Genomic DNA, 22810 nt, shown 5'->3' with positions numbered 1-22810 from the left:
CTTGTAGATCTTAGGGTACCTAAAAGTGAAATAGATCAGCAGTCTACTAAATTCTTACTTGATCTATATAAGCAAAGAAGTTCTAGGTAATGTGAAAGTCTAACTTGAATCACAAAAACTGAGAGTCACAGGCTTTTAATCAATTTCTAGTCTTGAGACAGGACACAGACCCAGAACCCCTTGAATGAAGGGAAGGTTGGGTCTCCGTAGGAAAGGACCTTGTGACACTGCCAAAACTTTAAATACCAATCTTCCTCCAAGTCTTCTCCAAAGGTATTTACATCCTTTTTCCAGAGTTACTGTGCACTTGGTAAAGGAAATGAACTGACACTAAATCCAGGAGACCCAAAATATCACTGTGGTCCATTGATGAGAGTAGGAAGTCAGGAGAGTAGGAGGTCAGGTCAGGTGATCAGTAGAATTTTAGCTCAGGTCCAACTCACAGTGAGTCCAGTGGGTCTCTGAATCCGTTCTGTTGATATTTCTCCAATTCTAGAAGGTATAATTGGAAATAGACATAAATGCAAGCTGACAGAATTCCAATAATGATTTCCTGATTTGTAGAATAAGTGCTACTTTGATAGGAATGACCACTAGAATTGCCCTTACAAAGCAAATAATGAACCAAAAATAACACTACTTTACTAGAGAGATTGCAGAGATGAGTGCCACCATAAAGGACTTTAAGAATTAAAAGATGGTGATTCCCAGCACATCCCATTCACCTCTCCTATTTAGCCTGTACACAAAACAGATTAATTTTGGAGGACAGCATTGGATTATCAAAACTTAGCCAGGTGGCCACTCCAATCACAGTCACTGTTCCAGATGTGCATCATTGCTTGAGCAAATCATCCCTTGGTACCTCAACAGCTATTGATCCAGCAAATGCTATTTTCTTGTAACTTCTTCATAAAGACGATCAGAAAAAAAAAATTATATTCAGCTGGCAAGGCCAGCAATATACTTTCACTGTCCCACCTCATGGCTATATATCAACTTTCAAGCCCTATGTCATAATGTAGTTCACAGGGACCTTGATCACCTTTCCCTTATATTGATGACATTATGCTGATTCGACCAAGTAAGCAAGAAGTAACTACTACTCTAAATTTACTGGTAAGGAATCTGCATGTCAGAAGGTGAGAGATAAATCCCACAGAAATTCAAGGGCCTTCCACCTCAATGAAATTTCTAGGTGACCAGTGGTGTGAGACATGTCAAGATATCCCTTGCAAGGTTAAGGTTAAGCTATTTTGTCTGGTCTCTCCTACGTCCACAAAGGAGGCACAATGCCTAATTGTTCTCTTTGAATATTAGAGGCAACCTAGTCCTCATTCTGTGTGTTGCTCCAGCCCATTTACTAAGTGACCTAAAAAGCTAGTTTTGATTGAAGACTGGAAGAAGAGGAGGCACTGCAACAGGTTGCTGAGGCCCACTTGGGCCATTTGATCCAGGAGATCCAATGGTGCTGGAAGGGTCAGTGCCAAATAGAGAGGCTGTTTTGTGCTTTTGGCAGGCCCCTTTAGAAAAATCACAGTGCAGATATTTAGAATTTTGGCACAGAGAACTATCATCTTTTGCAGATAACTACTCTCCTTTTGAGAAACAGTTTTTGGTATGCTATTGGACCTTGGAGACCAAAGTTACCATGTGAACTGAATTGCCTTTCATAAACTAGATATTGTCTGACCCACCATACCATAAAGTTGGGCATGCACAGCAGCACTCTGTTATATCATGGAAGTAGTATATATAAGATTAGGCTGAGCAGGTCCTGAAGGCACAGGTGGTCCAAATGTCCGTAGCCTTCACTCTTGCCCATTAGCTTTTCTTTACCAAACCACAGGTGTGATGTATTGGGAATTCCCTATAATCTGTTGCCTGGGGAGGAGAAAACTTGGGTCTGGTTTACAGATGGCTCTGCACAACATGGTGATATCACCTGAAAGTGGATAGCTGCAGCACAACTGCAGCATAACTGCACATTTCTGGTACTTCCTTGAAGGACAGTGTTGAAAGAAAATCCTCACAGTGGGCGGATCTTGAGCAGTGAACTTGATTGTTCATTTTGTTTGGAAGGTATTATAGTTTCCTAGGTTGCTTAAAGCAGATATCATGAAATGGTTCAATTTGAACAATGGGAATTTGTTAGCTTACAGTTTAGAAGACAAGAAAATGTCCCAATCATTTGTGATTATCAAGGCAATGCTTTCTTCCTGAAGTCCAGCTGCTGGAACTCATTATCTTCTCTGGCACATGGCAAGGCACATGGTAGTATCTTATGCATCTCCTTCTCTTCTGGATTTTGTTTATTTTAGCTTCTTGCTTCTGTGGTGTTTTCTCCCTCTCTCTCTCTCCCTCTCTCTCTTTGTCTTTCCTTCTCTCTCTCTCTTTCTTTTCTTTCTCTCTCTCTAACACCCCCCCATTCAAGTACTATATTCTGTTTATATAGTACTCCAGTAATGGATTAAGTCCCATTCTGAATGTGGTAGGTCACACTTTAACTGAAATAGCCTCATCAAAAGATCCTACTTACAATGGGTTTATACCTGCAGAAATGGATCAGATTTAAGGACATGTTTTTCTGAGGTACATACAGTTTCAAACCACCCCAGAAAGAGAAACAGCTGGAGATATGTTTGTATACTATTTTATAGGCTGTGGTCAATGGTTTGGCTGGTGGTCAGGGACTTGGAAGGAACACAATTGTAAAATTGATGACAAATAGGTGTGGGGACAGGTAAACGGATGGGCAAAAAACATGGAGGTATTTGTGTCCTATGTGAATACTCACCAAGAGGTGACTTTAGCAGAGGAGGATTTTAATAAGCAAGTTGATAGAATGACCCATTCTGTAGATAACAGTCTGCCCCTTTCCCTAGTCACTCCTGTGATTATTCAATGGACCCATATATAAAGTGGTCATGGTGGTAAGGCTAGAGGTTATGCATGGGCTCAGTAACATGGACTTCTCCTCACTAAGGTTGATCTGGCATATATATTGCTGAGTGCCCAATCTGCCAACAACAGAGACCAAATCTCAGTCCCCAATATGGTACCAAGGTGATCAGCCTGGTCACAGGTTATTACATTGGGCCACTTCCATCATGGAAGTGGCAGCATTTTATTCTTACTTTTATACATGCGCTGCTTCTGCCAAAGCTATGATCCACAAACTTACAGAATGCTTTATCCACTACTATGGTATTCCACACTGCATTGCTTCTGATCAAGGAAATCACTGAATAGCAAATAAAGTACAACAATGGGCCAAGTTCATGGAATTCACTGGTCTTATCATGTTCCCCATTATCCTGAAAAAAACTGTAGTAATAAAATGGTGGAACAGCTTTTTGAAGACTCAATTATGGTACCAACTGGGTGGTCATACCTTGCAGGGTTGGAGTAATGTTCTACAGGAGGCTATATATGCTGTATTTGTTCCATAATCAGTATTCACTGGTCTAGAAATCAAGGAGTGGAATTGTCTTCCAGTTTGCTACCTGCTGGAATGCGCTATACCAGAAATGGAATGGCTTTTTTTTTTTTTGTATACTGTATGGCAGGGTCACATTTCATTATTTTTTCCATGTGAGTATCCTGTTATTGCAGCACCATTTGTTGAATTTGCATTTTGTTATTTGCCTGTTTGTTTGTTTTTCAGGATGTGCATGGGTCTCTCACAGAGCAGGCAAGAACTCTACATTGAACTACCCTCATACCCCTGGAATCGCTTTTAAAAGGGGGAATTTATTAAGATGCTAGTTTATAGTTTTAAGGCCATGAAAATGTTCTAATTAAAGCAAATTTATAAAAATGTCCAAATTAAGTCACCACCTTCACTCAAGAAATGCCCATGAAGTTCAGGTCTTCTCTCTCAACTGGGAAGGCACATGAGGAACATGGAGATGTCTGCTAGCTTATCCTCCAGGTTTTTTATTTCATAAAGCTCCCCCAAGGACATTTTCTTTCTTCATCTCCAAAGGTATCTGGTTGTGTGGGCTCTCATGGTTCTCATCACTCTGTCTTGGCTCTGCTCTCTCAGAACCTCAGGCCTTTTCCAAAATGCTTCCTCTTTTAAAGAATTCCAGTAAACTAATCAAGACCCACCTAGAATGGGTGGAGTCAAACCTCCCTCTAATCCAAGGTTAATTCCCAAAATTGGGTGGCATCTCTCTGTGGAGATAATTCTAATTATGTTTTCAGCCTGTAGTACTGAATATTGACTAAAAGAAAGGTTGCTCCCACAAGATTGGATCAGGATTAAAATATGACTTTTCTAGGGTACCTAATCCTTTCAAACCAGCATAAAATGGAAGTGGTATCACTCACTATTACCTCTAGTGATATTCTAGAAAAAATCTTTCCCTGTGTGCCTGTTTGAAACTGTTGTGTACCCCAGAAATGCCATGTTCTTTAATCGTGATTCAATATTCTGTGTGGGGTCTTTTTGATTCCGCTGTTTCCATGGAGATGTGTCTCCAATCATTCAAGGTGGGATTGCTTACTGGTTACTTACAAGGTGAGGTTTCTCCCTTTAAGAAGGAACCATTTTAGAAAAAGGTTCAGAGCTAACACAGAATAGAGACCTTTGGAGATGCAGAAGGAACCCCATTCCCCCCAGGGAAGACATATGAAATGAGAAGTCAGGAGAGAAAGCTAGCAGACTGCCATGTGCCTTCTCAGATGACAGAGATGTCCAGAAGCCGAAAACCCCAGGAGACACCAGCCACATGCCCTCCCAGCTAACAGAGGTATTCTGGACCAATTGACCTTTCTTAGGTCAAGGTATCTATCTCTGGATGCCTTAGTTTGGACATTTTTATAGCCTTATAACTGTAAGCTTGCCACTCAATAAATTCCCTTTTTAAAATCTGTTCCATTTCTAGTATATTTCACTCTGGCAACTTTAGCAAAACAAAACATTCTGTGTTCCTACAACTTTATGCTCTGCTGGTGTTCTTGTTTGCTAGCTGCCAGAATGCATTATACCAGAAACAGAATGGCTTTTAAAAAGGGGAATTTAATAAGTTGCTAGTTTACAGTTCTAAGGCCAAGAAAATGTCCCAATTAAAACAAGACTATAGAAATGTCCCATCAAAGGCATCCAGGGAAGGATACCTTGATTCAAGAAGTTTGATGAAGTTGAGGATCTCTCTCTCAAGTGAGAAGGCACATGGTGAACACAGTCAGGGTTCCTCTTTCATCTGGAAGGGCACATGCAGACACAGCATCATCTGCTAGCTTCTTCTCCTGGCTTCCGGTTTCATGAAGCTCCCCGAGAGGCGTTTTCCTTCTTCATCTCCAAAGGTCCAAAGGTCATGGATTCTGCTTCCTGGTGCTGCAGCATTCTATGCTCTCTGAATCTCCTTCATTCTCCGAAATGTTCCCTCTTTTATAGGATTTCAGAAACTTATCAAGACCCACCCAAATGGGTGGAGACATGTCATCACCGAATCCAGCTTAACAACCACACTTGATTAAATCACATCTCCAGGGAGATATGATTACAGTTACAAATTTACAATACTGAATGGGGATTAGAAGAAATGACTGCCTTTACAAAATGGGATTAGGATTAAAACATAGCTTTTCTAGGGTCCATACATCATTTCAAATCAGCACAGCTGGTGTAGAAGTGTTATTTGTGAAAGAAGGCTTCCACCAAGAGAGACAAAAATTATTTCATTGAACAGGAATTTAAGACTGCCACCTGGACTTTTTGGGTTCTTCATGCTTTGGGATCAATAGGCAAACAAGGAGTTAACTGTTGTGGCTTGGTGATTGATCCTGATTATCAAGGGAAAATAAGACTGCTACCACACAATGAAGGTAAAGAAGAGTATAGAAGAGATCCCTTAGTACTATCATGGCCTGTGATTAAATAACCCAATCCAGGCAAAACTAATAATTGTCCAGACTCTTCAGGAATGAAGGTTTCAGTCACCCCATCAGACAAAGAACCACAACCAGCTGAGGTGTTTGCTGAGGGTACAGGGAATCTGGAATGGATAGTGGAAGAACGTAGTTATAAATACAAGCTAAAAGCATATGATCAGATGCAAAAATGACTCTATAATTGTTACGAGTATATCTGCCTTGTTTTTTTTAATGAATGTGCTTTTATGTGTGTGTATGAAATATCTTCGTTTTCTTTCCTCTTTTATCCCCCTATATATCATGTATTGTATTGATTTTATGTTAGAGTATTTAAGTATAGGACATTAAGATTAAGAGTGAATTTTACCCAAGGACTTGAATCTTCTTCTGGGGAAAGGACTAGTGCATTTCTAGTTTTATGCAGAACAGCTGAATTATGTTAGGCAAATGTATGATCATGTTATTGTCTTTATTTAGAATAAGTATGGTTTAAGAATGTACACGGGATGGAATATGATGGTTAAGTTTATGTCTCAACTTGGCTAGATTATGGTGTCCATCTGTTTGTTCAGGTAAGTACTGGCATTATTGTTACTGTGAGGCTATTTCATAGCTGGATCTAAACCATTAATTAGTCCATTGCATATATGGCTGATGACATCTGCAGTTGACAAAGGAGGCTGCCTTCAGCAATGACAGGAATCTCCCTATCAATCTGTTGGGGCCTTAAAGCAAGAACTTTTATTGTTGTTTATTTGAGAATGTTTATCGTTTGAGAATGTTTATTTGAGAATTTCTTAATTTCCTCTTAATTTTTGAAGGATATTGTTTCAGTTTGTGAAAGCTTCCAAAATGCAATATACCAGAAATGGACTGGCTCTTAACAATGGGGATTTACTAGGTTATAAGTTACAATTCTAAGGCCATGGAAAATGTCCAAATTAAGGTATCAACAAGAGGATGCCCTCTCTGAAGAAACGCTTCTAGCATCTAGGACACCTCTGTCACATGGGAAGGCACATGGCTAGTATCTGCTGATCCTTCTCTCCTGGGTTTTGATTCTTTTGGTTTCTTTTAACCTTTCTCTTTATTGATATTCTCTGTTTGTTCAGGCATCATTCTCCTGGTTTGGTTTAGTTCTTTGTCCACAGTTTGCTTTAGTAAACATTTTTCTTTTATAAATGTTAACTTCTAGTAAAATATGTTGGATACTTTTCTTATATGTCACACAAAAGATGTTTTGATATATTTAACTTTTTTTGTTAAGAATTGACCTCTTCCTTTATTCAAGCAAACCCTTATCAGTATTCAGAGAAAAGTTATTATTCTCCTGGCTCTTTTGTATACTAAAATCTAACTCATAAAGAAAGAATGCTAAGTAATTCTGAGAGAAATACATAAAAATTAAGCAGGAATTCCTTCCAAAGGATCCAAAAAGAAGAGGTAATAGTGTTTTATCTGCCAGGTAGAGTCCCTGTGAGACAGCAAGACATTAGAAAAAATTGTACGTCTGGATATGTAGACAGCCATGGACAGCCTTACTGAGATTCAGCCTTACTGATATTCCTTAGAGGCAAGGAAACAGTAAAAAGATGCCTGTTCCTCTACTCATGTCAGGGAAGTAGAATAGAGGAAGGCTGGATCTAAAGGGGTTGTGAGGATAGGAACAGAGGCCATTTAAGTTTGGGCTTAAGGACTATAACTACAGATGTCTCAGTGGACATTCATAGAGACAGAGACCTGAAGGACGAAATGGCTACCTTCTCCACCATCTAATGCCTTAGTTCCATTGGATCCTGGAATTTTAGATAAACCTTGGGAAATGGAAACTCCAAATTGACTAAAGGTACATTTACATAACCTTAACAAGAATGAAGGCAGGAAGAAAAATTAAATGGAATAATAGAAAAATAAAGCTATCCTGTGCTCATTTCAATTTCTAGGCTGAGATTCACATATGTTGTTTCTGTTTGTTAATGCTGATGGAACGCAATATATCAGAAATATTTGGCTTTTACAAACTTACAGTTCTAAGGCTATAAAAATGTCCAAACTAAGGCATCCAGAGAAAGAGACCTTGACTCAAGAAAGGCTGATGTCTGTCACATGAGAAGGCATCTGCATCCTCACCCAGCTTCTGGTTTCAAATGGATCTCTCAGCCCTTGTGGATTCTTCTGGCTTATGGCTTGCTTAGTATCTCATGGGAAGGCATATGACAATGTTGCTGGGCTCTGTATCTCCAAACATACATGTCTAGGCCTCTGCTCTATCCATTGGCCTACCAAGTTTTTCCTTCAGCATTCCAAGCATCTCCAAATGTCTGTGTATATGTTGCTTCTGAGATTTCTTCAAAATGTTTCACCTTTTAAAGGACTCTGGTAAACTAATCAAGACACACCTTAAATGGGCAGAGTCATACCTCCATCTAATCAAAAGGTCACACCCACAATTGGGCATACCACAGCTCCCTGGAAGTAATCTAATCAAGAGGTCACACCCACAATTTGAGTGGGTTAACCTCCATGGAAACAATCTGATTAAAAGTTTCCACCCTAAACAATAGGTATGGCCCCACAAGATTTGATCAGGATTGAAAGAAATGTGGCTTTTTTATGGTGCATAACAATTTCAAACTAGTACACATGTTATTTCATTGCTTTACTTTACGTTTTGGAACAAACAGTGTATTCCCAAGCATAACTATCTCAGCTAAAATCTCTTTGATAATCTGAGAAACTTGCACATACTAATAATAATAACTAACATTTATTGAGCACTTCCCATGTTCCTGCATCATGCTAAAGACTTACCTTTACTTCAGAGCTTTAAGGAATCAAAAATCAGTTTAAAAAGCCATTGCTTTCAGACAGACAGGGAATGACTATCATATTTCTATTGATAATGCAATCAAGCTTCTGAGTTGTCAAGGGCTAGAATGGGGACTAATTATTTTGCTTCTTAATACAGTATTAATGTGCTCCCCAATTCTTCCAGAATAGAATTATTTCTTTTATGAAAAACTCTTGAAAGAGTTCATATTACACGAGATGGTGAAAATCAAAGAATAGAGGAATTGTACTACGGTCTGTAGGCATTTGGTTTAAGCACAATGCAATACCTGCCAGGATGGCTGCAATCAGCGACACATAGAGGTAGAAAGGTTTTAAAATCCTCCAGTCCAGAGAGATTGCATAGTATTTTAGTAAGTATTCAACCCAAAAGGTTGCAGGGTCAATAATTTTTTGTGTTTGTTTAAGCAATGATAAGCACATTCTTTTATTGGAGAAAGATTTTATTATGCTTGTTATATTTACAGTCACCCAAGGGGGGGGGGGGTAGTGTGCAGTGATGCCTGTGAAGCTAGACAGCCCCGGGAGTTCTCAGAGAAATAAGATCTGAACCAAGAGCTGGTGCCAAGTGGAATCTTCACTCAGTCTCAGGAAAGAATTCAAGGGCTAGTCAGTTGTGTACAGCTAAATAGTTTAATAAGCTTAATGCTGGATGCCAGAGAGCTGTGGGAATTCTGAGAAGTCTAGACCCCAACCAAGGGCTGAGACTGTGAAGGTTCTTGACTTACCCTCAGGAAACACAGCCACAGGAAAGAACTTGAGGACTAGTATACAGCCAAGGAATCCAAACACTAGCCAGTGTGTACAGCTCAAATGCAACAAATGCCAACATATAGTGTGATATTATGTTGAGTGTATACACAATATATTGTTATAAGGTTTTCAAAGCATTAAGAGAAAATGACTGTCAGTTAGAATTGAATTACCCTTCTAAAGTATTTATCTGCAAAACGATGTAATAAAGACATGATCAGATTTAAAAAAAAAAAAAAAAAAGCTTCCTGGGAACTTTTTGTTGGATCTCAGGTCAGATAACACCTATAATCCAATTTATATTTTCTTCTATAATATCAAATATAGGTGCCAGTATCTAGCTTGTGATGCAATTAGTTTAAATACTCTCAGTAGCTGTGGATGAGGACTCATACTAAAACTATAAAATTATCCCTTGGGGTCAAATAGTAATGCAAGCACATCATTATTTTGTCAGAAAATAGTCTGCGGTAGTTCTATGGAAACCTTAACAATTAGGAAATAATCACCTATAAATATCCCTTGTCTCTCTATAATAATGAACCTATGACTTGATACCAAACCATCTTAATTCTCCTTAAGTTTTACTCTTAGAGCCGAGTCTTTATATTTAGTATCCATACTGTAAATCAGTTCTTACTGGAGTTTCTCACCTCCTAAACCCTATCTGAGGTAATCATGGTTTCTGAAAAATGCAGTTCAATAGATATTAGAGCAATTATCCCTTTTCAAACCTGGTGTATTAGGTTGAATGCCCTAACTGCAGAATGTGAAGCAGATATTTCTGCACAGGGGATTTATTGGAGGAGTGATCTCAGTTTAATTCTTGCGGGAGTGAAGGAAGAAGGACGGCAGAGGGAAGGAGCTAAATAAGGTCTGGTGTCAGCTGAAGTCTAGCCTCAGCCTGATCCCATGGGGGGCTCTGGAACAAGAATGGCACCACAGAATTGTTTCATATTGAGGCTAGGGAGGCTGTTTGTATCCACATATCAGTTAGTCAATGGTGTAGGCTATCCTGAGGGAAAGTGTAACCTCACAGCCATTTTTGGTGAGGTGGCTATGACAGCAATTGTCTGGAGAAGGATGCAGCAGCTGGGGGAATGGTACATTGGTCCAGTAAATGGGAGCTAGGTAGGTCAGCAAGAACGCATTATGCATGACAGAACTATTGCCCTAAATGCCTGCTTCCCTTCTTACTCTGCTGACCTCAGCTCAACTACCAAGAAAGAAACATCAGTTACTATAAGTTACACTCCCTGGAGTCCAGAGAAAAGACACATCTCTTAATATTCAGCTTCTTCCTGCACCCATCCCACCCATCTAACTGAAGTTCTTAACTTTGAATTCCAAAGCTTACCCTCACCTGGTCAAGCCTTGAAAACCCTTTATCTTCTCTATGCTTATCAACTATTTTCTCCATGTACAAGAGTTTCTACTCACACCCAGCCTTGGTAGGTGTGTCCTGGTAGGTAATGTGTTTATTAGCTATCAATTGCTGGATAACGAATTACCCCCAAACATAGTGGTTTACAACAACAATAAACATTTATTTTCTTAGAGTTGCAGTGGGCTTAGCTGGGTTGTTTTGTTTCAGGCTTTTGTTTGTTTGTTGAAAATGAGTTTTCCCACATTCACGTGTTGACTGAGGCTGCAGTAACTGGAAAGCTGAACTGGGGATGGAGTATTGCTTCAAAGGTGGCCTAATCACATGGCTGGCAAGTTGTTACTGGCTGTTGAGCGGGAATCCTCCATTACTCATCACAGGGTCCTCTCCACAGGGTTGCTTAAGTCAAAAATAGCTTCCCTATCATTTCTCTTAGAGATAAGCTAAGACAACAAGGTGAATGCTGCAATGGCTTTTATGACCTCCCCTCAGAAGTCACACATTGTCATCTTCAGCTCCTCACGCAAGCCATCCCTGATTCACTGTGGGAGGAGACTTCACAAGGGTATGAGAAGCAGGAGGTGAGGGTCACTGAGAGCCATCCTGGAGCCTGGCTACCATGGCATCATATATTGTTACACTTTTCCCCAAATTTTCCTTCTTCCCACTGGACCTGTTTGGAAAGAATATGATGTCTCCTTATCTCTCTACCCATAATTTCTTCCTTGTGTATCTTTGATGTTTCTCAAGCTTCCCACTTGAATTCAGCCATGTAGGATGTGAAACCAAACATTTATTTAAATTAATCAGATTTAGTAGTTTCTAAGATTTCAGAGGAGTCTAAGTCATTCTAACATTTTAGGAGTTTGTTGCCAAGTCCACATTCTCTTTATCACTTAGCTTCATGATTATATAATCTTTAATTATGCTTACTCCCAACCTTCATCTTTCCTGGAGAGTCCTCATGGATAAAGCAAATCCTTCTGTTCTCTCCCTGAGGATTTTACCATCCATTCCAGCACTTTGTCTACTCAATCACAAGGACTCCACATGAAATCTCCTCCCCGCAAGGCGGCAACTCTGAAGAGTGGTTTTATTTGAAACTGAGCTGGAATTGCAAAATTAGGCAGCTTGGCAGGGGACAAACTAGAACTGGGTATTGGAGAGGCCCAACCCCTAAGGCTTCCTTTAACTCTGTCAAATGAGTGATTTTTACTTTCAAGAAGTTTAGGTCCCAGAGTCTTTCTATCTGACTATACAGACAGATGTATCACACAAAGGTTATATAAAGCTCTCTGCTCATCCATATGGGGGTTTAAGTCATTAACGAGAATTTGGCTAAGCCTGGTGACTTTGACATTTTAGGCCTGATTCCTTCCTTGAAACTTTTCATCTGCTTTGAGACAGAAAATCTCTGTTCCACCTACTTGGCAATACTCCTTACTCTTCCAGCTGTCTTACAAACTGTGTGCTATCAGTCATTGGAGGAAATGGAAGAAAGAGTATAGGTGGCTCAAAACAAATTTCCTGCTAGAAGAAAGCACATTCCTCCTTTCAGGTGACTTGCAAAGGAGCACATTTATGGAAGGGGCTTTATAGTCATCTCTCATCTTTAACAAGTGATTGGTCATCTATGATGTATCATCCTGCTGTTCAGAAATCTCTGATAGTTCTCCTTATTGTCAGATAGAATCCAGATTTCTTGTCCTGGCATTTTAGGCCTTCCAGCTGGCATTCAGGTGTCAAAACACTTATTAATTTAACCTCCCTTCCCCTATGCCCCAAGGCCTCACTTATACTTTAGCCAAATTGTATCACTTACTAGTGTTCCAGCCTACTCCATAATTTTCTACCTCAATGTATTTAGAAATTATGGTCTGTAGATCTAAATGCTCTTCCATTACATGTGTCCACAGAAGACCTCTGAGGTCCATCACAATTGTGATCACATTTATGAGAGCTTCCTTGATTCCCTCTACTGAGAGGGGGTCTTACTCTCCCAGGTCCTCTGAGGGCACTTCAGTGGTAACTTGTTTGTGGGCTTAGCACATTCTTCCATATATTAGTTATTGAAATGACAGAGTGACCCCACTGGGCCTGCATCTGATGTTTTCTAAAACATTGATCACTGAGATTAAGGAAAACCTGCTGTTTTAATATTGCCAGCATTTATTAAATTTGTCTCGAGTGGAAAAAAAAGACTTAATGGGCTTGTGGATCATAAAACAAGAAGAATAGAGAGACTGTGGCCCAGGTTTCTCAACTTTGGTTCTGTAAAACCCTATGATTCAACAGGATGTGACTAGGGCTTCTGTGAAAGCTTGTGATTTTAAAAACTAAATGCCAACTTTTGAACTTTGCACTCCATAAAGATGCACCATAACTGAACAGCGCTATTAACAAGTTCATTAGAGATCTTTCAACCACCATGGCAATGAGCAATAGGATTTTCTTTATTTCATTGAGCCCATTATTGGCTTTTGACCCAAGATAGAGAAGTCTATGGGTAGTTGATGAATATTGTAATATATGGAGAGAAGGATGTAGACTGATGATATGCGTTTCTCCCTCCCCAATTATTTCCCCCAATCTCCTCTTAAGTGCTGTGGGCTTATAGGATCAAACAAGAACTACTAGTATAATAAAGAATTGGAAAGAAATGGTGATTCTAAAAGCTCAGGTGTCCCTTGTGGCTTTGCTGATGTTATAAACATTGCAAAATGTGGTTTGAATATGATAAAAGTGACATGTATAGGGAATTTTTGGTGATTTTCTCACATTGTTATACCTTGGATTTTATTAGTGTTTGTGTCTTACAAACATATCTGATAATCCAGTGTAATAATTTCTGAAGATGAAGTATGAGATGAAAGAGGAAGATTCTAGTCATGGGGACAACCCTGGTAAGGTTACCAATGAAGAATTATAATCTTGTATTTTACTGTACCTTGGGAAAAACAACCCATTGAAAAATGCATCTTTATAATGAAAGGCACTTATGAAGTGTTTTACATCGGTTGCTTATGTCTTGATCCATTGTGGGTCATCCATGTGAGGAATCAGCAAACTTTTTCTGTAAATAGCCCATGGTAGATATTTTAGGTTTTGCAGGCTACATGTTCTCCCTGTTACCGCATCTTCTTCCTCCTATTCTGTCTCTTCTTCTACTCCTGTACTTTCTGTCCTGCTCCTTCTCCTCATTTTTCTTTTCCTTTTTCTTTCTTTTTTTCTCTACAACTCCTAAGCATAAAAAACATTCCTAGCTCTAAGGGATTTATAAACAAAACCTCTGGTGAGTTTGGCCCATGAGTTATAGTTCCCATTTTTCATGTCAAACAACCTACAGCTGCAGCATATTCTCCAGCAAAATAAAAAATAAAATAAAAATACCTACGTACAAATCTCAGCCATTTGAGAATTAAAGGTGCTGATTAATTTAAACAGCTACTGGTACCCAAAACAGAAAATGTCTACCTAAAAACATGCGCATTCAGTGTAAAGGACCAGGAAGCAAGTAATTTTGTAATAGAATTTATTGCCCAATACAGGAAGTAACATAATTGTTAAGACCCTAATAATGACAAGTAAAAGTTATTGAGTGTAAACTGCTAGCACAAGATTCAGTACAAGAAATGAAAAAGCTCTCACATTTTCCAAAAGTGTGATAAATTGAAGGACTGATGACATGTCACATGATCCAAAAGAGGTTTTGTGAAATAAACTGAAAAACAACAGCTTTATCTAGATTATTGAGTCAACAGATTTCACCAGTGAAGGCCATGTTGTGGCAGTTGTTAAGATGTGTAAATAATTGTTTAATTCAAGAAGACTTTGTGCTACAAAGATTGCCCCCAATAAGTATAGACCATAATATAAAAAATGTTTGATTTTCATATCTGTGAACATATGTCTGTCTTGGGGGACCTGTTTTTTTTTTAATATATATTTTTATTGATAAATCTTATCATACAAATATACCATACTTGATGTACAATCAGTGGCTCACAATGTCATTACATAGTTGTGTATTCATCACCATGATAAATTTTTAGAACATTTGAATCACTCTAGAAAAAGAAATAAAAAGAAAAAACTCATATATACCATATTCCTAACCCTTCCCTCTCATTTACCACTTGTATTTCCATCTACCCAATTTATTTTAACCTTTATGCTCCCATTGTTATTTTTTATTTATTTTATTTTTTTTAACTTTTTCTACTGTATAGTAAAGCATATATACAAAGCGAAGAAAAAAAAAAGCTATAGTTTTCAAAGCACTCTACAACAAGTAATTACAGGACAGATCTCAGAATTTCTCATGGGCTATACCATACCATCATGTCAGATTTTTCCTTCCAGCTGCTCCAGAACATTGAAGACTAAAAGGAATAAATATTTTTTTATCATCACAATAGACTTTTTCTCTTTTTTTGTGAAAAATAACATGTATACAAAAAAGCAATAAATTTCAAAGCACAGCACAACATTTATTTGTAGAACAGATTTCAGAGTTTGGTATGGGTTACAATTTCACAATTTTAGGTTTTTACTTCTAGCTGCTCTAAGATCCTGAAGACTAAAAGAAATATCAATATAATGATGCAGCAATCATACTTGTTTGTTAAACCCTACCTTCTCTGTATAACTCCCCCATCATCTTTGATCTTTCTCCCACTCTTTAGGGGTAATTTGGTCTATGCCCATTCTACCTTTTTCATGTTGGAAGGGCTCTCAATAATAAAAGGTGAGGAGATGGAACTAGCTGATGTACTAGAGAGGCTGGGCCCTCTAGGTTTCAGGACTTATCTGGCCCAGGGATCTATCTGGAGGTTGCAGGTTTCTAGAAGGTTACCTTAGTGCATGGAAACTGTAAAATCTTATATATTGCCCAAGGTTTTCTTTAGGATTGGCTGGAATGGTTTTGGTTGGGGATTGGCAAGTTGTGATAGGTAGCAATGTCTAACTGAAGCTTGAGTAAGAGTGACCTCCAAAGTAGCCTCTTGACTCTATTTGAAGTCTCTCAGCCACTTATTTATTACACTTCTTTTCCCCCTTTTGGTCAGGATGGCATTGTTGATCCCATGGTTCCAGGGCTGGACTCATCCCTGGGAGTCATCTCTCACACCACCAGGGAGACTTTCACCCCTGATTGTCATGACGTCCCACATAGAGGTAGGACAATGCTTTCACTTGCAGAGTTGGGCTTAGAGAGAGGCCACATCTGAGCAATAAAAGAGGTCCTCCAGAAGTAACTCTTAGGCACACTGATAGGTAAGTTAAGTTTCTCCACTACATATATAAGCTTCACAAGAGCAAGCCTCAAGATCAAGGGCTTGGCCTATTGATTTGGATGTCTCTAATGTTTGACACAGTATCAGATTTCCCCAGTAGTAAAGTTTAATAGTTCCATATTTTTTCTTCCATCCCTCAAGGGACTTTGCCAATACCTTTTGATTATCTGCTTAATATATTCTAGGATGTATCCAGGCATTACATTAAACTATACAGGATTAAAGGCCCTCATTCTTATTCCGGGCTCCCTGTGTTTCAGTTGTTTAAATCTAACTGAACCTCAGTTAGATTGTGAGCTACAGAAAATTTAGGTTCCAAACAAAACATACCTTTCTTCCTTAGGTCTCAAAGAATAGGTAAGGTTCTCAAATATAGACAATGTCTTCCTTAACCCTGTGTTCTGAATTACCTTAATCTCAACCTGATCGGCTTCATTTGTATCTCTAAATACCAGGTTTTACATATATAAAACAGCCTCTAAAAATCCAAAAATAATAATTACCACTCCAGACTAAATGAGACTACTATAAGAGCTCACTATCTAGGCTTCTGTTTTATTATAACCATTTTATAAAAGAGGCTATGCAATGATTACTCTTTTGTTCCTGGCTTATTTTGCCTCACTCAATGTCTCATATTCATTCACAATGTTGTGAGACAATGTTGCAAGCCTCACAACTTTCATCCTTTTTCTAGCAGTACAATATTCAATCATATGCCCCTATTATTTTTTTATCTATATATTTTTAATGATCTGTCCATACCCTGGATAAAAGGAGCATTGGACATAAGGTTTTCACAATAACACTGTCACTTTGCAAAAGCTATATCATTATACAATTTTCTTCAAGAAACATGGCTATTGGAGCACAGCTCAACAGTTTCAGGTACTTCCCTCCAGCCACTCCAATACACCATAAACTAAAAAGGGATAGCGATATAATGCATAAGAATAACCTCCAGGATAACCTCTCGACTCTCACAGCCACTGAGACTTTATTTTTTTCTCATTTCTCTTCTCCACCTTTTGGTCAAAAAGGTTCTCAATCCCTTGATGACAGGTCCTGGGTCAACCTGGGAGTTCTGTTCCACATTGCCAGGGAGAGTTACACCATTGGGAGTCATGTCCCACGAGTGAGGGAGGGCAGTGAGTTCACTTGCCACATTGGTTTAGAAAGGAAGAGCTGTTTTGACCTCTATACTGATAATGCCCTGTCAATGGTGGTTCCATAGAGGTTTGACAGCTTGTTAAAATAAAAAATTCCTCATGTTGTCACAACACACTGCCTTCTTCACAGAGAGGTGGTGGTGGTGCCAAAAAGTCTTGTAAATTAAGTGAAGAAGGTCTGGATGATGCTAAAAATGACTGACTTCAATAAACTAAGTCTAATTAATTGAGAATATTTTTCAAATTGTGCGAAAATCTGGACAAAAAGCACATAAATATCCTGATGCACTCATAAATTGGTGGCTTGGCAGAGGAAGAGTTTTCAACAGAATGTATGAACTGAGAAGTAAAAATTGATAGTGTTTTCAAGATAATATTAGGCCAGATTGTGCTGAGTTTCTTTGAAGATAAGATGGCAGCCATAAGTAGCCTTCTCCACAGACATTTCTCAAGTAAAATAGTTGAACAAGTCTCTGAAAGGCTCAAAGAAAATATTTTGAATTTAAGTGGCAAGATTCTTGAATTTAAAGAAAAAATGAGAGGAATTTCTGATTCAGGTAATGATGGAATAAGACCTTACTGAAGGACTTCCCTGTAGAAAAGAATGATAAAATCTGGATGTAGAACAAAAAGCAACTGCCTGAATGCATTGCAGAGGGAATAGAAACAGATATAATCTGTGTGAGAAATACTCAAAGGAGGGGAGCTATATGAAGTAAGTTTATTGCTTCTGTGAATTTAATCATGGACCTCAGTACTATCCTTCCAGTGTGCATGGAGGCAGTAGCGGTAGAAGTGTCTGAGAACAGCTACAGTCTCTGTCAGCAGAATGTATAGCTGATGAAGAGAGTTGAAGAAACAGAGAAGAGAAAGAGGCAGAGAAGATAACCCTAAATTCTTTCTACTGTTGTATGTGACTGACTTATGAACTACACATGTATATAAAGACCCAAGGTAGCTCAGATAAGACAAAAGACCTAAACTTAATTGGAGTTACCATGTAAGAAACAGGATTTGCAATTCAACCTAAAACAAGAGGATTTTCTGCAACAACATTTATACAGTATAGGATTAACACAAAATTTTCCCAAATGATAAAAACCAAGAAGAGGGAAAATATTCTCAAGGGAGAGGGTCAAGTGAGTCAGACCCAAAGATGAACTAGATATTGGAGGGATCTGGCAAGGATTTTCAAATAGCTATTTTAACTATTTTCAGTGAAGTGAAACAAAATATGCTACCAATGATTTTTTTTAATGAAAATTTTAAAAGACAAATAGAAATAAATCCCTATGGAAATTCTAGGACTGAAAATACAATATCTGAAATTAAAAATCCATGCAATGGATTAGCCAAATGGACATAAGCACAGAAAGGTTAAGTGAATTAAAAGATACAAAGTGAAAGTAATTATCCAGTGTGAAGATTGATTGAAAAAAAGATTGGGAAAAAAGTGAACAGTACCTCAAGGACCTATTACATAAATATCATGTAGACCAGTATGCCAAAATATGTGTAAATTAGAATGCTAGCAGTAACACAGTATAAAATAAGACAAGTGCGGGTCCTTGATTTCCATTCCAGCTCTTAAAAAGAGTTAATGGACAACTGCAAGTCCCTTGTTTCTTATCTAGTGCCAAAGGAAGTAATGCAAACTGCAAACTTCTGCTACAATCTTTATGGGGAGAAAAATTTTTTCCCCTAACTTCCCCAAACTATCAAAACTTCCCCAAACCATAAAAACTTATAAACTTATGAGCCCAAAGCAAACACTTATTAATAATGGAAATCCTGGGATTGTAAAGATTGTTAAACATCTTTAAACACAAATTTTGGATATGTGATGGACTGGCCACAAGCATCAGCAGTTATTTCTTCCTGAAACAATGCTAGCACTGTAAAAGACCAGGTTAATACAAACCTTGTAAACCCCTAGTGTACAAAGGTTACTATGGAAACCTGCCACTAGCAAAAATGTTCCTATAAAGCAAGGTAACCCACCTCCACTCAGTGCATGTTTCTCCCTTGAACACATCCACATTAACTTCTTTAATGTGTGCTCTCTTTCCCTTTTTACAAACTTTACTACTTATTTTTACTGGCTCTCTTGTCTCTAAATTATTTTAGTGTCAAGACTAACAAACCTGGAACAGGGCTCAGCTGGCACTATTGCCAGCAAGGCAGTGGTTACATCAGAAGAGAAGAGTAAAAACAGAATAGAAAGAAATGTATGAAGAAAGAATGGCAAAAAAAAAAAATCCGTATGTACAATTTTTTATTTCTTTTTCTGTTTTTGTTTTATTTTTCTGTTGTCTTTTTATTTCTTTTTCTGAATTGATGCAAATGTTCTAAGAAATCATGATGATGAATATGCAATTATGTGATGATATTGTGAATTACTGATTATATATGTAGAACAGAATGAGCATATATTAAGGATGTTTGTGTTTCTAATTGTAATTTCTTTTTAATTAATAAAAAAATTTTAAAAATCTTTGAGTTTGATAAAAGAAATGTCAGGTTTAAGAAGCTCAATGGACATTATTGAGTAGGTTAAATGTAAACAATCCCATCCAAAACACACCAGGGGTCAAACTATTGAAAGTCAAAGACAGGGAGCAAATCTTAAAAGCATCAGAAGAAAAACAGCTGGGATATGAAGGAGAGTAATGATTTGATTAATAACTGACTTTTCATCAGAAACCATGGAGATCACAGGACAGTGGAACATCATTACAGCACTGAAAGTGAAAAGTATCAACTTAGATTCTAAATCCAGAGAAAATCTCCTCTAAGAAAGAAGGTGTAATAAAGGTACTTTCAGATGAAAGAAGACAAAGTATTCATCACCCGGAGATTTGCACAACATGATATACTAAAAGAAGTTTGTAATGCAGAAGATAAATGATACATGATGGAAATTTAAAGAAATACAGCCAAAGGGACCAATTTTTCTTCTGGCAAGATGGAGCAATAGGGACTATTGCCTTCCTGAAACAGCTAAAAATAAACAAAACAACTATAAAACCCAAAATGATAAATAACTCTGAATAGGCTTTGGATATAGGAAATGAAGGACTAAGAAATAAGAAACAAGCCAACAACCAGCAACTTAAAAGTCACTGTATCCAGCATACAAACAAATATTACCAGGTTTATTTATCTTCCATTGCTGTTTTAAAAGTTACCACCAACTGAACAGTTAAAAACAACACCCATTTTTATCTCACATTTCTATAGATCAAAAGTCCAGTCATGGCTTCCCTGGGTTCTCTGCTGAAGGTCTTAGAAGGCTGCAGTTGAAGTCAGCCAGGGCTGTGGTCTCATCCAAGGCTTGAGGTGTTCTTCCAAGCTCACGTGGTTTTGGCAGAATTCATTTCCTCACAGCATGTCTCTTTGACTCTCTCACCACATCTCCAGCAGGTAGGTTATCATCATGCCCATTTTATAGATGAGGAACCATGGGAACAGAAAAGTGAAATAACTTGCCCACTGTCACACAGATAGTAAATGGGGGACTTGGGGCTTAAATTCATAGCTGATACTTAGAAAGCACTTATAAATGTTTTCTGAATGAGTTGGTGAGACTTGCAGCTTAGGACAGAACAGGGACTTTGACAGTGGGTCTGGTGTACACAACTTCATCCTGGTAGGGCAGGAATTATGAGATCCTTACCCAACAATCACAAAGTAAGAGTAGATGTCCATGTCATATGGGTCTAGGCTAGGTACTTAGAGTCTAAAGAAGTCTCTATGCAAAAATTACATCACCTGTCAGGAACCAGGAACTGAGATTCAGTCTAAAGCTTGGGCTCATTTTACCATCAATGAAAAGAAACAGAGCATTTGCCCTTCAGTTTACCTTCCCTCTCCTCCACTGACCTCCTAAAAATCCTGGGGAGCATAATTTTGAATGGTTCTTGATGAGATCATTGCTCTCCCTCATGGAATTATTGGGCAACTCTTTTCTATTTAGCCACAGGATGACTCTACTGCCTTTTGCAACTGTTGCAACCCCCACTCTCTATTTTTCAAAAGTTATGGTTATGCCTAATAATTCTGAGATATTTTACCAAATGCCTTACAATTTCCAAAGAAGAGATAATTACATCAGGATGAAGCTCAGTTTTCAGGTTACAGTAGAACGCACATTCTTAATTTTTTTCCCCTCTTGGCAATACCTGAGTTAGAGTGATTTTAAATGTCAATTAATGTGAAATACATAGTGGGTGATCATAGTAGTCATGGCCTTACCCCTGCTTTGCTGATTTAACAGAAAAAGGGTAATGCAAGTCCTATTACTTTTATTTGATGATTTATTTGTTCATTTGACAGGGAATATTGGGTAAAGGCCACCACTGTGCTAAGTGCGGCAGATACAGAGATTAGGCTCAGTGCCCTAAATTTTGCACAAAAGATCTGGCAACGATCTGATTTCAACTGGCATGGTAATTTGGCAATGGCAGAATTAAATTATGCTTTTAATTTTCTTCTCCCTCTGCTCTGTAGTTGCAGGATGTTCTAGTTTGCTAGCTGCTGGAATGCAATATACCAGAAACGGAATGGCTTTTAAAAGGGGAAATTTAATGAGTTGCTAGTTTACAGATCTAAGGCCGAGAAAATGTCCCAATTAAAACAAGTCTAAAGAAATGTCCAATCAAAGGCATCCAGGGAAAGATACCTTGGTTCAAGAAGGCCGATGAAGTTCAGGGTTTCTCTCTCAAGTGAGAAGGCACATGGCGAACACAGTCAGGGCTTCTCTCTCGGCTGGACAGGCACATGGCGAATACGGTGTCATCTGCTAGCTTGGTCTCCTGGCTTCCTGTTTCATGAAGCTCCCCGGGAGGCGTTTTCCTTCTTCATCTCCAAAGGTCGCTGGCTGGTGGACTCTCTGCTTCATGGTGCTGCAGCATTCTCTGCTCTCTCTCTGAGTCTCTCATTCTCCAAAATGTTTCCTCTTTTATAGGACTTCAGAAACTAATCAAGACCCACTCAGATGGGTGGAGACATGGCATCCCCTAATCCAGTTTAACAACCATTCTTAACTAAATCTCATCAACCAGGGAAATGATCCCATCACAGTCCCAAATACACAGCATTGAATAGAGACTATTCTACCTTTAAGAAATGGGATCCATATTAAAACATGGCTTTTCTTAGGGGGCATACTTCCCTTCAAACCAGTACACAGGATATAAGGTTTTTTTTTGTTGTTGTTTTGTTTTTTTTGCACACTCATAGAAAGTACACAGTCACAAACCTAAAGTTCAGTCATTTAAGTTTGTCATTCTCCTCTTTAAGTTGTTCAGTCTTCAAGGAAATATTTCCATCATCCTCAGATTTTTCATGACCTTATAGTGTTTTATGATAGCAGCAATTTGTTTCCCCTAAAGTCCTGCTTTTCATGGAGATTTTAGGGTAGTGACCACATTTAACACTTCAATAGGCATTTCAACCCCTTCGTGCCATAGGCTATC

The 22810-nt window shown here is 38.4% G+C and overlaps 1 long non-coding RNA gene across 1 annotated transcript in view; it reads left to right on the top strand.

Moving 5' to 3' along the window:
* Positions 1-4477: 4477 nt before the first annotated feature.
* The window catches only part of LOC143686787 (uncharacterized), a 32255-nt gene continuing 13922 nt past the window's right edge, over positions 4478-22810 (top strand). Inside the window, exons 1-2 of the long non-coding RNA XR_013177275.1 lie at positions 4478-4525; positions 20574-20756. This is a non-coding gene — a long non-coding RNA (uncharacterized LOC143686787). The remainder of the gene's footprint in view (positions 4526-20573; positions 20757-22810) is intronic.

Source organism: Tamandua tetradactyla, chromosome 1 (genome assembly GCF_023851605.1).
Source record: "Tamandua tetradactyla isolate mTamTet1 chromosome 1, mTamTet1.pri, whole genome shotgun sequence".
Taxonomy (NCBI): domain Eukaryota; kingdom Metazoa; phylum Chordata; class Mammalia; order Pilosa; family Myrmecophagidae; genus Tamandua; species Tamandua tetradactyla.
This window is presented reverse-complemented; position numbering and strand designations above follow the sequence as displayed.